Source organism: Diadema setosum, chromosome 3, assembly GCF_964275005.1.
Source record: "Diadema setosum chromosome 3, eeDiaSeto1, whole genome shotgun sequence".
In the NCBI taxonomy this organism is placed as follows: domain Eukaryota; kingdom Metazoa; phylum Echinodermata; class Echinoidea; order Diadematoida; family Diadematidae; genus Diadema; species Diadema setosum.
In genome coordinates this window covers 29,094,873-29,109,712 of record NC_092687.1, presented here as the reverse complement: position 1 = coordinate 29,109,712, position 14,840 = coordinate 29,094,873, and positions in this window count along the sequence as shown.

The following is a 14,840-nucleotide window of genomic DNA, read 5'->3' as shown; positions in this document are numbered from 1 at the left end:
GGGCTGATAGAGCTTGTTTTTCGTGAGTTATTGTAAAGAAAGTTGCAAAAAGAAAGGAATATCTCACTACATCGAAGATAAGCTTTAATTTCAACCAAGTTTTTGGACATGATCCCGACACCGTATGAAAAAACCAAGGGCACATTCACGATAGCCCAAAGTCTCAGCTACAACATATCAAAATCTGGGAGAAATTCACCGAAGCATAAGTGAGCTAGTGCTCGAAAAAGACAGTCATGTCAATTTTCATTTCCAGAAAAACTGCACTCCCATAGAGATAACACGTAAACTGGTCAAATTTGACAAGATTACTTTCAATCCATTTTTACGAGGTGATACCGTCATCCAATCAAAATGTTGTTGTTATATTTATGAAAGAGTATTTAATAAGCTACAACATACTGAAATCTGGGTGAAAATTGGCAAAGGATAAGTGAGATACGCTCGAGTGAATTTGAAATTTGATGACGTCATTTTGAAAATTTACTTTTTTAATTGTATTAAGAAATTTGATATCTTCTAATCATTTTTTTCCAGCATCGCCAACCCATGAATTGACATGTACAACTCATCAGCTTTCAGAATATGTAAAGAAAATGGGGGATCATCGTCCATCCTGACGAGTAAAATCGGATTCAAAATTGGCGGTTTTTTGGCATTGTTGGACTGTATATCGCCATTGACGCGGGCGCGGAATTTCAACTTTGACGGGTCCGTATGACGTCATATTGAGTCGGATTGACTTGAAACTTGGCAGAAATATTCCTTGACATTTCAGGCATCAAATAAGTGTGAAAAAATGGGAAATTTCCATTGCATATGAGCTGTGCGTGCCTATATGAGCGCGCGCGTACGCGTCCGTCCAATTTTTTCAATTTTTCAAAAAATGCTCTAAATGGTCTGAAACGTGTGCAAAAAAAATTTGAGCTCGATTTGAGCATACAAATATTTCAACGCGCGCGTACGCGCACGTTTTAAGGGAAAATATGAATTTTGAGAATATGAGGAGAATGCGCATAACTTGAAATACATGTGACGTAAATTTCATTGAAAAATTCTATTCCATTAATGAGATATGATTAAGAATGTGTTTTCATATAATGACGTCATAGTGACGTCACGGTCGATTGATCACTATGATACATTAGATTTGTCGTCTTTGGGACATGATACATATATGGTATGAGTTTGAAATTGATACTCTGAAAACTTTCTGAGTAAGTAGATACACAACTTTTGTCCAGAAATAAAGAAAGAAGACGAAGAAGAAGAAGAAGAAGAAGAACAAAGAATCCGTACAGATACAGAAGGTGATCCGAGAGGATACTCGGATCACCTAAAAACTCCCTGCGGATCCCACCCCACTCTGACACAAAAAGGTATCTGGTACCAAAAAACCCAGTATGCCCAAGCTTGTATTTCCTCCCAAAGATTCACAAGCAAAACAACCCAGGGCGCCCTATCGTATCTGGCTGCTCCTGCCCTACTGTAGAAATTTCAAGGTTCCTAGATTTTCACCTCAGACCACTCGCACAACGACTGCCATCCTATCTAAAAGACACAACCCACTTCCTGAACCACATTCTCGACATCAACACACATCACACCCCACTCTCTTCAAGAACACTCCTCGTCACTGCAGACGTCACATCGCTGTACACAAACATACCCCACCAAGAAGGCATGCAAGCATGCAAAGAAGCACTCAACACCCGAACATTAATACACACCCACCGACAGACCAACTCCTCCGCCTCCTCCATCTCGTACTCACACTCAACAACTTCTCATTTAATGGTGAACATTACCTACAGATCCAAGGGACCGCTATGGGAACCCCGGTTGCCCCCACATACGCCAACATCTTTATGGGCAAAGTAGAACATGCCATACTATCGTTGACAAATCCTCCTCTCCTCAAAACTTCATGGCGACGCTACATTGATGACATCTTCTTCCTATGGAACGGCTCCCCCCGCTCCCTCGCATCACTCCAAGAGAAAATGAACAACATACACCCAACCATCAAATTCACGTTTGACTCCTCACCCGAACAAACACACCTTCTCGACGTCACAATCAAACACGCGGACTCACAACTTCACACAGAACTTTACACCAAACCCACTGACACCCACACATACCTCCTCCCCACATCCTGTCACCCAGCACACTCTTTCAAGGGTATTGTATACAGCCAAGCCCTACGCGTCACACGGATATGCTCAAACACAGAGTCACTGGAACACCACCTACAACAACTCGCACAACATTTCATCCAACGAGGCTACAACAAACAAATGGTCCACAACCAGATAACACGGGCAAGACACACACCACGTGATGAACTTCTCTCCTACAGAAAGGGAGGCGACACACATAAACAGGACATATTCTTTCCAATCACATACTCGCCTGCCACTGCCAAACTACCTCACATCACACACAAACACCACCAGACTCTACAACAATCTGACAACACCCGGGAATTATTCCCCAAACCCCCTACCATCTCCTTCCGCCGTGGACGCACAATAAGAGACCTCTTAGTTCGGGCCAAAGACCCCTCCCCCAGCACGCCATCACACAAACCTAACGGATTCTACCGTTGCAACTCACGAAAATGTAACCTTCACCAACACATCGTAGAAACTACAACATTCCAAAGCACAACCACAGGTAGACAATTCAAGATCTCCTCACACATCAACTGCAAATCCACATGCGTCATATACCTCCTAACATGCTCACTCTGTCATAAACAGTACGTCGGGAAAACAGAAACAACACTGTACACAAGAATCAACAACACACTATCAGAAATACGTAACTACCACAACCCACATCACAAAACACTCCCATACACCAAACATTTCAACCTACCCTCACACTCATTATCCAACCTACAACTTACAGCCATCGAAGCTATCGAGAGCAAATCACACACGACAACATTACGCCGAGAATCCTTTTGGATTGACAAGTTAAAAACCCTCCACCCAAACGGAATTAACATAGAACCTTAATGTCTTTTTTGCTTTTTTTCTTTTTTTTTCTTTTTTTTTTCTTTTTTTTCTTTTTCTTTTTTACTGATTGTCAGATATGTATGAGTAATTGTAGAAATAAATGTAAGTATGTATGTATGTTTGTATATATATTTTGTTTTTGAATCATGGGAAAGTATTGAATAGATGTATGAGGGTGTATTATATAGAGATAGATGAGAGGAGATTGATTGAATGTTAGTGTATAAAAATATGTTATTTTTTTAGATTATTACAATATTTGTTAGACTAATTGAATGTTAGTATATGATAAATATGTTATTGTTTGAGAAGGTTAGAATAATTTTTAGTTAGATAGAATTAGTGATTGATGTACATGTAGGTAGATATATGATAGGTAATGTAATAATGGTATATGTATTTTGGGAAAGTTGAACTGTAGTTAAAGTAACGTGGTTGTAAGTATGTAAGTATTTGGATAAATAGATTCATGTGTATAAATTATATTATGTATGCGGATATGTATGTTTGTATGTATTATAAGAGGTGTATTAATATGTAGAAATTGTAATGGTAATTTGGAAGTTTTTCTGTATTGTTGGATGGAAAAAATTTTTGAGTATTGGTAGTTTTTGATTGATTATTGAGAACGAGCCTTAGTACAGGAACGCCCCCCCCCCCCATATACACAAATACATATAAGATACACCCGACCACAATCTTCACACAGACAACACTACAAGACCACACTCAGCACCAACACAGTAAGTTTTGTTTTGCGATTGTATTTAGTAATAGTATGCTGATTTGTTTTTTGTTATAAAATGCGCTGAATTGAGGTATGTTTTATGTTGAGTATATTTTGAAATGTATAGTATATGAGGCTAGTTGAGTTTAGTATGATTTTATACCTAGGTTGATTTTATTTATACGTTGTTGTCATTGACTGTATAGATCCTGAAGAAGGGCTTTTCGCCCGAAAGCTCGATGATTAAAGGGGTGCTACCCAACACCAGCCACGTCTATTAATGTGCAAGATTTGATGTCAATAGATTTACTGTTCTTGCACCGCCCGCCATGTTTTGGTCAAGTCTTTTGATGCCAGTATATATATATATATATATATATATATATATATATATATATATATATATATAAAGATTAAAGATAAATTTCACATCCAATCTTCGGTACAGCCGTGTGGCTGTCACTTAGCGCGCTGCATGGTCATTATGCACTACCTTAGGACGAGATGTTCGAGACCCGTAGGACGCTATCATTTTTTTCTCTCTCTCTCTTTCTTTGTGTTTCTTTTGGCAGTTCAGCTTTATTCCGATTGATGTCATTTATCGTATTATCTTATCAATTATACTACCCCACGACACACAGTCGCTCAAGTTCCTTTTTTTTTGTCGGAGGCTGGAGGTTGGATTTGCTTCATTTATCATACGTGTTGTTTAAATTGCCCTTGGTACAGTGCCCCGCTTGCCACCTTTCCTTTTGATTTGATTTTTGATTTTCCCTTTCCTTTTCTCTACGTTTGTTCCTGTTATATTGTCACAAGACAGGTCGGAAAATAATTTGCATAACTCAACTGGAGCAGGAATGGCAACTGAATGAATTAACTCTAGGCCAGGTGTATGGCGTCTCGCTCATCTCTTTGAAAAACCAGGATGTTATTGTTTGACGCAGTAACGGAGTTGTAGACAGGTTTTATGTTGCTATAGAGGTATCTTGTGCCACATGAGCAGAAGGCATCACTGTTTAGTAGTAGTAATTAACTTTTTCATGTCCCTCCATGTCAATTATGGTGTGGTTTAAAGGGGTTGTGTGTCTATCTGCCAAAGAAAAGGAATAACTTATTTTCGTCATGGCTGTTTCTCTATACGTAGCCGTAGGTAATGAGTGTTGTTGGTATCTGAGCAGTGAAGAACAGAGCATCAGGCTAAAATCCCCCTTAGTTATACGCGCTAAGCGTTCAATTTGATATATTTTTCTTTATGAAGTCAATCCCTGCTAATGGAGTTACAGAATTATGTTATGACACGTTTCACTGAAAGTTTGTAAAGCAAAGTTTATGGACAAGGCAAGCAATTGTACATGAATATACCTACCATTGATTTCAGAGGGAAATTATGGTATGCATACATGTTAGGGTATCATTGCTTTGGAATTGCTGAGACAATATGCTTGGCACGAGGGCTTCCACTTCTAATAACTGATCCCTTTGAAGATGTGTCGGTCACGGGTGATCGTCACGATTCATCTTTCACGTAGAAGCTTACGTTCCACACTCTTGGTTCGAGAAGACTTACCATCATACTTCAAATTGTTATTAAAGGTAAAGACTCAAAATCAGACAAGTTTACGTGTTATCTCTATGGGAGGTGATTTTTTTTTTATGTGCATTGACTTGACAACGTTTAAGCACCTTTATCTCAGATGATTTTGCTCCATTTCCTCTGTAAGACCCCGTTTACAGTGCGAGGCTCGGCCGCGGCCGAGCCGCGGCCGAGCCCAGCCCTGCTTCAGTGTAAACGCGCAAAAGGCCAAATGCGAGGCCAAAATTGGCCTCGCATTTGGCCTCGCTCTGGAGGTGGTCTCGGCCGCGGCCGAGCCGCGGCCGAGCCCTGCCTCTTTTTGGTGTAAACGCAAACTGGGCCAAATGCGCGGCCAATTGCGCGGCCAATTTTAGTCTGGCTTCCAAACCCTCTGCCTGTATCTGTCGCTATTCAGGATATTAACCCCCTCAACGTCGAAAACTAGTATAGTTTAAGGTGGTTTTGTCCTGCAAAGGATTTTTTTTTCCTTCGGCAAAGGCCTTTGCCCGAACGGCGACTTCGTCGCCACGGAATTCATTTGGCAAAGGGTCTGAAAACCAGACAATACCAAATTGCGTTTGTTTACAAGCAGAGCGCCACTACGACAAAATATTGGAAGGTTTGAATCAAAAGCGCGGCCGAGCCCAGCAGTGTAAACGGACAAAATTGCGAGGCTCGGCCGCGCAATTTAGGCCGGACTCGGCCGCGGCCGAGCCGCGGCCGAGCCCGGCCCCGCACTGTAAACGGGGTCTATCTTAAGTGTGTGGTAACTGAGACAATAAGCTGCATGAAATCTCCTCATTAGTTTGACAATTTTGCAGTTTAAAACTGAAAATGAGAATGGAATGTGGACAAAACGATTCCTGATTCATCTTTTACATACATACGTTTACGTTCCTCTTTTTTTCTCGTCGAGACGTATGGCCGAGTGGTTAAAGGCGACGTCTCAGAGACGTGAGGTTGCACACGTGCGGGTTCGAACCCCACAAGATCACGAAACAAAATACTTAGCTATTTTACTTTTTTTTTCTTCAATTTTGTATTCGTCCATGTAGAAATCACATTCGTATATAAACGCACCTATACACACACACAGACACACACACACACCACATCCCTCTTTTTTGTGTTGGAGACCATATTGCTTCGACTGCTGCAAAATTTTGCGGGCTGACTTTGTCAAACTGATCATAATATGTAATGACGACGACGAAGGTGTTGTACTTTGAACAATTGTCTTTCAAGACCACATCATTGTTTTGTACTTTGATGACGTCATCACACTGAAAATTGTGATTAAAGGCAAGGTATCAAAACCAGCCGATTATAGGTTTTATGTTTACGGCACGTATTTTTCCCAAGTTGCCAGAAATGGCATAGCGACATCAGTAGTTACAAGGCCGCATTTCCGTCTAGCAATGCAATACATGTTCACGCGGCCACGTTGGTTGAGTGGGCATTGACTTTTCTCCCTGTAATATCTATACATTTCTTTTTTGCCTTACCATTTCCGTGGATGTCCCGTGGCCGAGAGGTTAGGGAAACGGTTTTGCATGCAAACTCAATCATAACTTCAAGGTGCCTATATCACATTCTTTTCTTTGTCGATCACAGAGGACCGACATCTGATAACCCCAAGCGTATCACCTAACTCGTCAGTCTGACGAGTTTCATATCTCGTTAGGATTTATCATTTATACACAAGATGAGTCCATGCATAAGCTACAATTTCCCATATCAAACTGAATTTGTCCAAAAATTGGACTTGGGTGGTTCTTATATTCACGGTCTTCAATTGCATAGGGCCTAAACAAAAACTAAAAAAATACTTATCACCATAATTGCTCAATAAAAAAGGCGTTCATCGAATATCCTTTGGAGTAGTCTTAGTACATTAAAAAGTGATGAAGAGCAATTTTCACTGAATTCGTCGATTCATTTCTCGAAAGTATATAAGGTTGATAACTGCATGCATTAATCCCTTGGAAGACTATGAGTTCAGACTGCGTTGACGTGGGTAACAAGTAACATGTAAAATGCGAATAAGATTAGCTTCAAGGGGAATCAATGCAATACGAATATTGACGTTTGGATCTAACGTCATAAAAGTGAGAGGAAACAATGCTTTACAACATTATTATTGTATGTGGTTGAACTTTAACCATTCCAGACATCTTAGCAAATGACGGCAGCTGTAATATGCACTCTTCTGGACTATATGTGACCCTGCATCACAAAATGAACACAAAGTCGCCAGACATGAAATTTTAGTTAAGAGCATACTCTGAAATAGCAGACTTTAAACTTTAAAATTATGCATAATTCAAATCAAATGGACTCTCCTAACCTATCTAAATATTGGAAAGAAAGCGCACACTCAGGAAAAGTGTGAACTGAGAAAAGAGGCTCTGAAGTACAGTGTCTATTCAAGCGCTTAATTTTTACCAAGCCGTGCTGGCTGTGCGATGAATGGGACAAAAAAAAAACAGGATGTAAACCACGAAAGAAACAACAATGATGGAATTATCAGATTAAACTGAAATTAAACATGACTTATCAAAAACATACTATCAATAATTAGTGCCAACTTTCAAAGCAGTAGCATCATCCTTCCAAAAGTTATTAGAGTTAAAAGTGAAGAGTGTGTACAAGGTTTTTTAAGAAATGAAAAGTTTACTCTAAAGACACACCTAATCACACTATTCTACTGAAAAATTGTTCGAGATAAACTGCTAAAAACACATTTTTCTGCTCTGCCTGTTTTATGATCCCAAATTTTAGCATAATGTAGAAGAAGACTTGCTCTTTCAGAAAATATGAAAAAATCAAGATCGGCTAGGTTGACCCATTTCACTCGTTTTCAGTCCTCACACAAAATCAGTATGTGCGACTTTTTTTTCGTTGTGTGATGCACGGTCACATATACACGCCGATTAACACCATAAGTAGCAGTGTATAATTGCTGATAGCAAGAAATTACATCTTACTAAAGTCTATATGATAACATTATATAAAATTTCACACAAAAAAAAACAGAAAGTCGCCAGACATGAAATTTTAGTTAAGAGCTTATTCTGAAAGAGCAGACTTTAAGCTTTTAAATGATGTATAAATCTCAAATCAAATGGACTCTCCTAACCTATCTAAATGTTGGAAAGGAAGTACACATTCAGGAAAAATGTGAACTGAGAAAAGAGGCTCTGAAGTAAAGAGTCTATCCAAGCACTTAATCTTTACCAAGCCCTGCTGGTTGTGCGATGAATGGGACAAAAACAGGATGTAAACCACTTGAGTAACAACAACTAAGAGATTATCAGATTAAATTGAAATGAATCGTGCCTTAAGCCCTGGTCACAACTCGCCGTGCGTGCTTTTCGTCCGCACGTTCTTGGCGCAGGCCACGGCATTCACGTTTTTTCTAAAAACGTGGGTAGGAAGTGACTAGCGCAGGGAGGAAGTACGTCAACGCACGCCACGCCTGGCCGTGAGGGGTTACGTGCATCGTACGTTGTGCACGTGGTAAGTGAGTTGTACGTGCTTACAACTTAAAATCTGCGTGCGATTGCCACGTTCTCTTGCGAAGGCTGTAATTGCACGTGTAGCTCACGTACGGTATCCCTACTCTGTCGCATGTTGTAAGTGCGTGCAGGTGCGATGATTCCCTCCCCACCCCGTCAGATGCTAGGGGTAGGCCTAATACTATTATAGGACCACCTTCCGAAGTTCTTCAGATGTATATAAACAATACGTCTTCTCCATATACGTGTAAATGGTAGTTTGATCTTCTGTGTGTCATATTCATTTCATGTCTATAGGTTTTTATATTTTGTTGAAAGAAAATGTTACTGAAATAAATGAACTAGATGAAATATGTGAAATGTGTGCATATTTGACTCACTGACAGAGAATGGGTTAATAGGCTATTTCAGGTATAGGACATAGGTTACATCACGTATAAAATGGCATTGTATACATGATGTAGGCCAATAGGCTACTGTCAATATCAGGACTGGTATACAATGACATTGTATAACATGATTTTGGTTGAAACATCCTAACACATTGGCACTGGAGGTGAGATGCATATGATTTGCTGTTATGAAGTCTACTATCTTTATACCCAGTTTCAGAGGTGGTGGCATTTCAGCCATGGAAGCATTTTTAGCTAGATTTATCAGCAATGAATGTAGGCCTAAGGTTTTGCAGTTTTATCTGAGTCTGAAGGTGTCACGTTTGCAATTAAGGCCCTATATAAGGTAATACTGTCAAAGAAATTTCTTCCTTGCTTAATTTCAGAATATACACATTCTCAATATCAGAGAATGGTACTGACTTTATCACTGTTCTGCATACACAATGATGGTCAATGCCTTTTAACCACGCTTGTGCAGCTCTTAAATGTAATACATTTTTCAAAACTCCAAAAACCTGGTCACTTCATGTACTGACCACTCAGAGCTCAAGATTTCTATAAAAATGCTTTGCTTCTTCAAACAGTTTGTCCGTGTCTTATATGCCGCAATATATATATATATATATATATATATATATATATATATATATATATATATATATTATATAATATGTGTAATATTTAATGACTTCGAAAGAGTTTTGAAAGCCCTTCCTAGTTATATTTATGCGATTTTTTTTTTTCGATCCCATAATTCTTACAGGTCATTTCTGCCCGGTAGGTGAAACAGAACAGTATGAATATATTATTGCCAACATCAGGACATCTTAGAGACGAAATGATGATACTCTTCCGTCGGCTCGACTCGTGTACATTGCAGAAATCACTGCGCACAACTTGCGTTTTAAGTGCGGAGCAGGTGTTTATTCGGCAAGTTCTGTACGGTCTGCGTGCTCTATTGAACAGTTGACCTCAGGGAAGTGTTGAATAAGCACGGGCTGCGCACATATTACGTGCTCAACACGTACGTGCTACGTGCGCCGTCCGTCGAGCAAGTGACGGTGGGAAAATTTTAAAAGACGCACGGAGTCAGTGCGTTGTACGCACGTTCGCTCTAGAGGGCACGTACGTTGCCCGCACTTAGGGTGAATCCGTAGCCCGAACGCAGCGAAAGTTCCTCGTGTCCTTAAAGTGCTACGGCGTGTCTGCGTGCTTCAAAATCCGTACTGAGGCGGTACTTACTACGTACGGATCCCCAAATTTTGAACACGTTTTTGCAAGTAGACAATACGCACTTGCAAGTACGGCGAGTTGTGACCACGGCTTTATTAACACATTCTGCCATAATTAACGCAAACGTTCAAAGCAGTGGCATCATCCTTTCAAACGTTATTAGAGCTAAAGGGAAGAGTGTGTACAAGATTTTTAAGAAATGAACAGGGGGCTCTAAAGACACACCTAATCACACTATTCTACCAACAAATGTTCGAGATAAACAGCTAAACATACACACTTTTCTTCCCTCCCAGAGGGAGCACTAACCAGATTGCTACACTTATAATTACTGTCCCGACCATGTACAGAGTGAGGAAATTTGGAGGAGAATTGTAGACCTTTTGAAATTTCTGCTGAACATGAAATATAGTGCTACATTATATGTAATAATCATGTTATTGTACGAGTATGTAGTTCTATCTATGAGTGGCTGAGTTGTGTACTATTTATATAGGGACAGTTTAAATCTGCGCATTAACTGAACAATGTTAGAACCTTCACAGTGACATTTAAAATAGATGTGTGTGTGTGTGTGTGTGTGTGTGTGTGTGTGTGTGTGTGTGTGTTTTGTAACATTTACTCCCGAAACTTGTCTGGCTGGGATGTTTCACTAGTATGCGTGTATCAAGCTGTGTTTTTGTTCTAAAGTCTTTCTTGTATGCACATCTTGAAAAAGATGTCATAGAGCTCCTTCCCAAATTTCCCTCAAGGTCCACTACATGTATTAAAAATAAGTGGCTTTATTGTGTGATATATGTGACCGTGCATCACAAAACCACCAAAAAGTGGCATCCCTCGATTTTACATGAGGACTCTTAAAAGGAGAACGGGTCAACCAGCTCAAGTTTTTTATTCCTGAAGAACTATTTTCCCCCCTTAAGCTTGGGATCATAAAGTGAATGAGAAAGTGTGTTTTCAGGAGTTTTCCTACATTTCTTATATATGTGACCCGGCACCTCAAAACAAACAAAAAGTCGCCAGACATGAATTTTTATTTAAGACCATATTCTGAAAGAGCAGATTTTAAGCTTTAAAATGATGTATAACTCAAAACAAATGGACTCTCCTAACCTATCTAAACATTGGAAAGAAAGCACAAACTCAGGAAAAGTGTGAACTGAGAAAAGAGGCTCTGAAGTACAGTGTCTATTCAAGCGCTTAATCTTTACCAAACCGTGCTGACTGTGCGATGAATGTGACAAAAACAGGAAGTAAACCACCAATGTAACAACAATGAAGAAATTATCAGATTAAACTGAAATTAAGCATGCCTCATTAACACATTCTGTACATAATAAAAGCCAACTTTCAAAGCAGTGGCACTATCCTTGCAAAAGTTATCAGAGTTGAAAGTGAAGAGTGTGGACAAGGTTTTTCAGAAATGAAAAAGGGATTCTAAAGACACACCTAATCACACTATTCTACCAAAAATGTTCGAGATAAACTGCTAAAAAACACACTTTCCTGCCCGTTTTATGATACCAATTTTGGCATAATGTAAAAGAAGACCCGCTCTTTCAGAAAATATGAAAAAGTCAAGTTCAGCTATGTTGACCCATTTCACTTATTTTCAGTCCTCACGCAAAATCAGTGTGTGCGACTTTATGTTCGTTTTGAGGTGTACGGTCATATATATATATATATATATATATATATATATATATATATTAGAGTAGGGTGATCAGGTATGTCTTAGAGGCCCCTTTTCATTTCTTGAAAATCCTCTGCACACTCTTCACTTTCAACTTAATGTAATAACTTTTGAAATGATAGTGCTACTGTCTTGAAAGGTGGCATGGATCATTGACCGTATGTGTTAGGAACTGCCGTCAAAAAAGTCCTTCCTTGGCGGACGTAATAACAATATAATGTGTGTGCAGTGTACATGCACTTTGAAAGAGGAGTACCAAAGTGTTAAGCTAGACTAAACTTGACATATCCCTGCCTTGAAAAAAAAAAATATTTAAAGTATGCTGTAATCTTTTCATTCTTTGTGACACCACATGTCCCCCGATAATTACGAGACCCTCCGCAATGATAACTTTATAAATAGTAAATCTAAATACAATTTCAGGGTATGAAACTATAACTCGTCTTGCAGAAAACCACATCCGATTTGCTTCAGTAGTCAAAGAGAAATGAGCATTTTTGTAGAGCATGTCAGGAATCCCTTCCCTCCAAGTTCTGTCCATTGTGTTCACACATTAATATGCAGTTCCAAGAGCATGCAAATGCCAGACCTGGAAAAATCACACCCACAGCATGCATTACAACAATTCATATTTCTCTGTGACCACTTAACCAAATTGAATGGGGTTTTCCGCACAATATAGGTAAAATTATATATTTTTATACCATGAAATAGCATTCAGACCGTTTAATCATTGGAAGTTATCAATGAAAAAATCCGATTGTATTTTTTTTTTTTGGGGGGGACATACTGTATAATGTTAACTTTCATATGTGTATCTGTATTCTTGATGTGTGTGTCTGTGTGTGTGTGTGTGTGTGTGTGTGTGTGTGTCTGTGTGTGTGTCTGTGTGTCTGTGCCTTGTAGGGTGGTCATTGACTGTTTTGTTATTGTCTGCTCTGATATATGAATATCAAATTGTGATTTTTAGGTATTTGATATTCCCTTCTGAAAGTATGAGGCTTAAAAAGGTACCATGGTGGATATTTTGCCGAGAAGTACAGTACTACATGGAGCTGCAGAATTCCTGAATATCGTTTGCTTCTTGCATGTTCTACCCTGTAAACATTGGGGCTGAATAGTACAGACACTTTTTAGATAACTCAACGTTGCATAATCATGTCAAATAATGAGCCAAGTAGGTGGAAAATAAAATGCCCCAATTTGTTTCATATCCTTTTGTGTATTTCATTTCTCTGTACTGGCAAATGTTAAATATTGCCTATAAAGTTGATGTATTTTTTTCTCAATCACATCAAGATTAGCTTATGTGAAGATTATTGTATTTTATCAACTCTTCAGTTGTTATTTTTTGTTATATTTTCCTGTATTTTGTATGTTTGTTATTACCCATTATGTTTCTAAAGATGGATTTGATTCTGGTTAAACGGTGTGAGACAGAGCAAACCCTTTTTTTCTTTTAAGAACATGAGTGGATAGATTATTGCCTTGTTGTACAAACGATAGGGTGCTGCCTGCCATTCATACGACTTTTTATAGCGAGGGAATGCCTATGAGCCACAGAATTGTACTGTTTTTGTGGGAAGGCATATATATTCTGTTGCTGTCTTTTGCAAATTATTGATGTGCTGAAAAAAAATGTATCCTTCCATTATCTAATCTGTATTAACAATATCTGTTTCGCCCTCTTCATCAGTTGGTATTGGTATATTGAAACGTTGTGAACAAGGAATATCCTCATTTCTGGAGTATGGGCCTATCGTGCTGAATTATAAGAAGTGCATGGGTTGTCTAGTGTAGATATTATTGTGCTGGTATATAGCTCTTCACATTGTACTACGTAGGGGAGACCCAGGAGAGTTGAGCCACTTTTTACATAATTTGTCATATTTTCCCCTAATTGTGTTTTAAGCTGAAGACTTTCTTATGGTTGGAAGTTAAGATCATATGTCATTTAATCCAGTTTTGTTGATTATACGGAAGGTGATTGCATTTCAGAATAAGAGCCCGTTCAAAAAAAAAAAAAAAGAAGATGTCAAATGGCACAAGTCTCCTGTAGGACGAGGAGAGTTGAGCATACCCGCAATGAGAGTTGAGCCACCCATGGGAGAGTTGTGCCATACTGTACTAGGGAGTGGGAAAGTCGTATATCTCGTGAGGATGGGCCCGCATAAATACATTTAATGTGCTGTTCTTATCGAATATCACTATTTTTTAAACTGAAATACAATGACTCTAACAGAGAACTATGATTTTTTTTTTCAGATAGAAAGAACTTCAAGATAGGCCTTACAAGTTGTAGACAAATTGATGATGTCATCGAAATGTTCTGACTTACAGTTTTTTACCTTGGGCCGACAATCAATAATTTTAAAACACTTCCATGACATATGCTCCGGCGACAAATGCTCCGGCACGAATTGCTAATGTTGAAGCTTACACCAGCAAACCCTTACCCCTACCCTAACCCTAACCCTAATCCAAATCCTTACCCTGCTCTGACCCAAAAACTCAATCATACCCACGAGGCTCACTCTCTCTTCGGAGAGATATTAATGTCAGAGCAATAATTGTCGGCGGAGCATACGAGTATGTCGTGTCACCCTTTAAAACACAATAACTTCTTTGAGAAATCATTACTCATGAAGACAATAATTGAGTTAGCGAAAAACCAT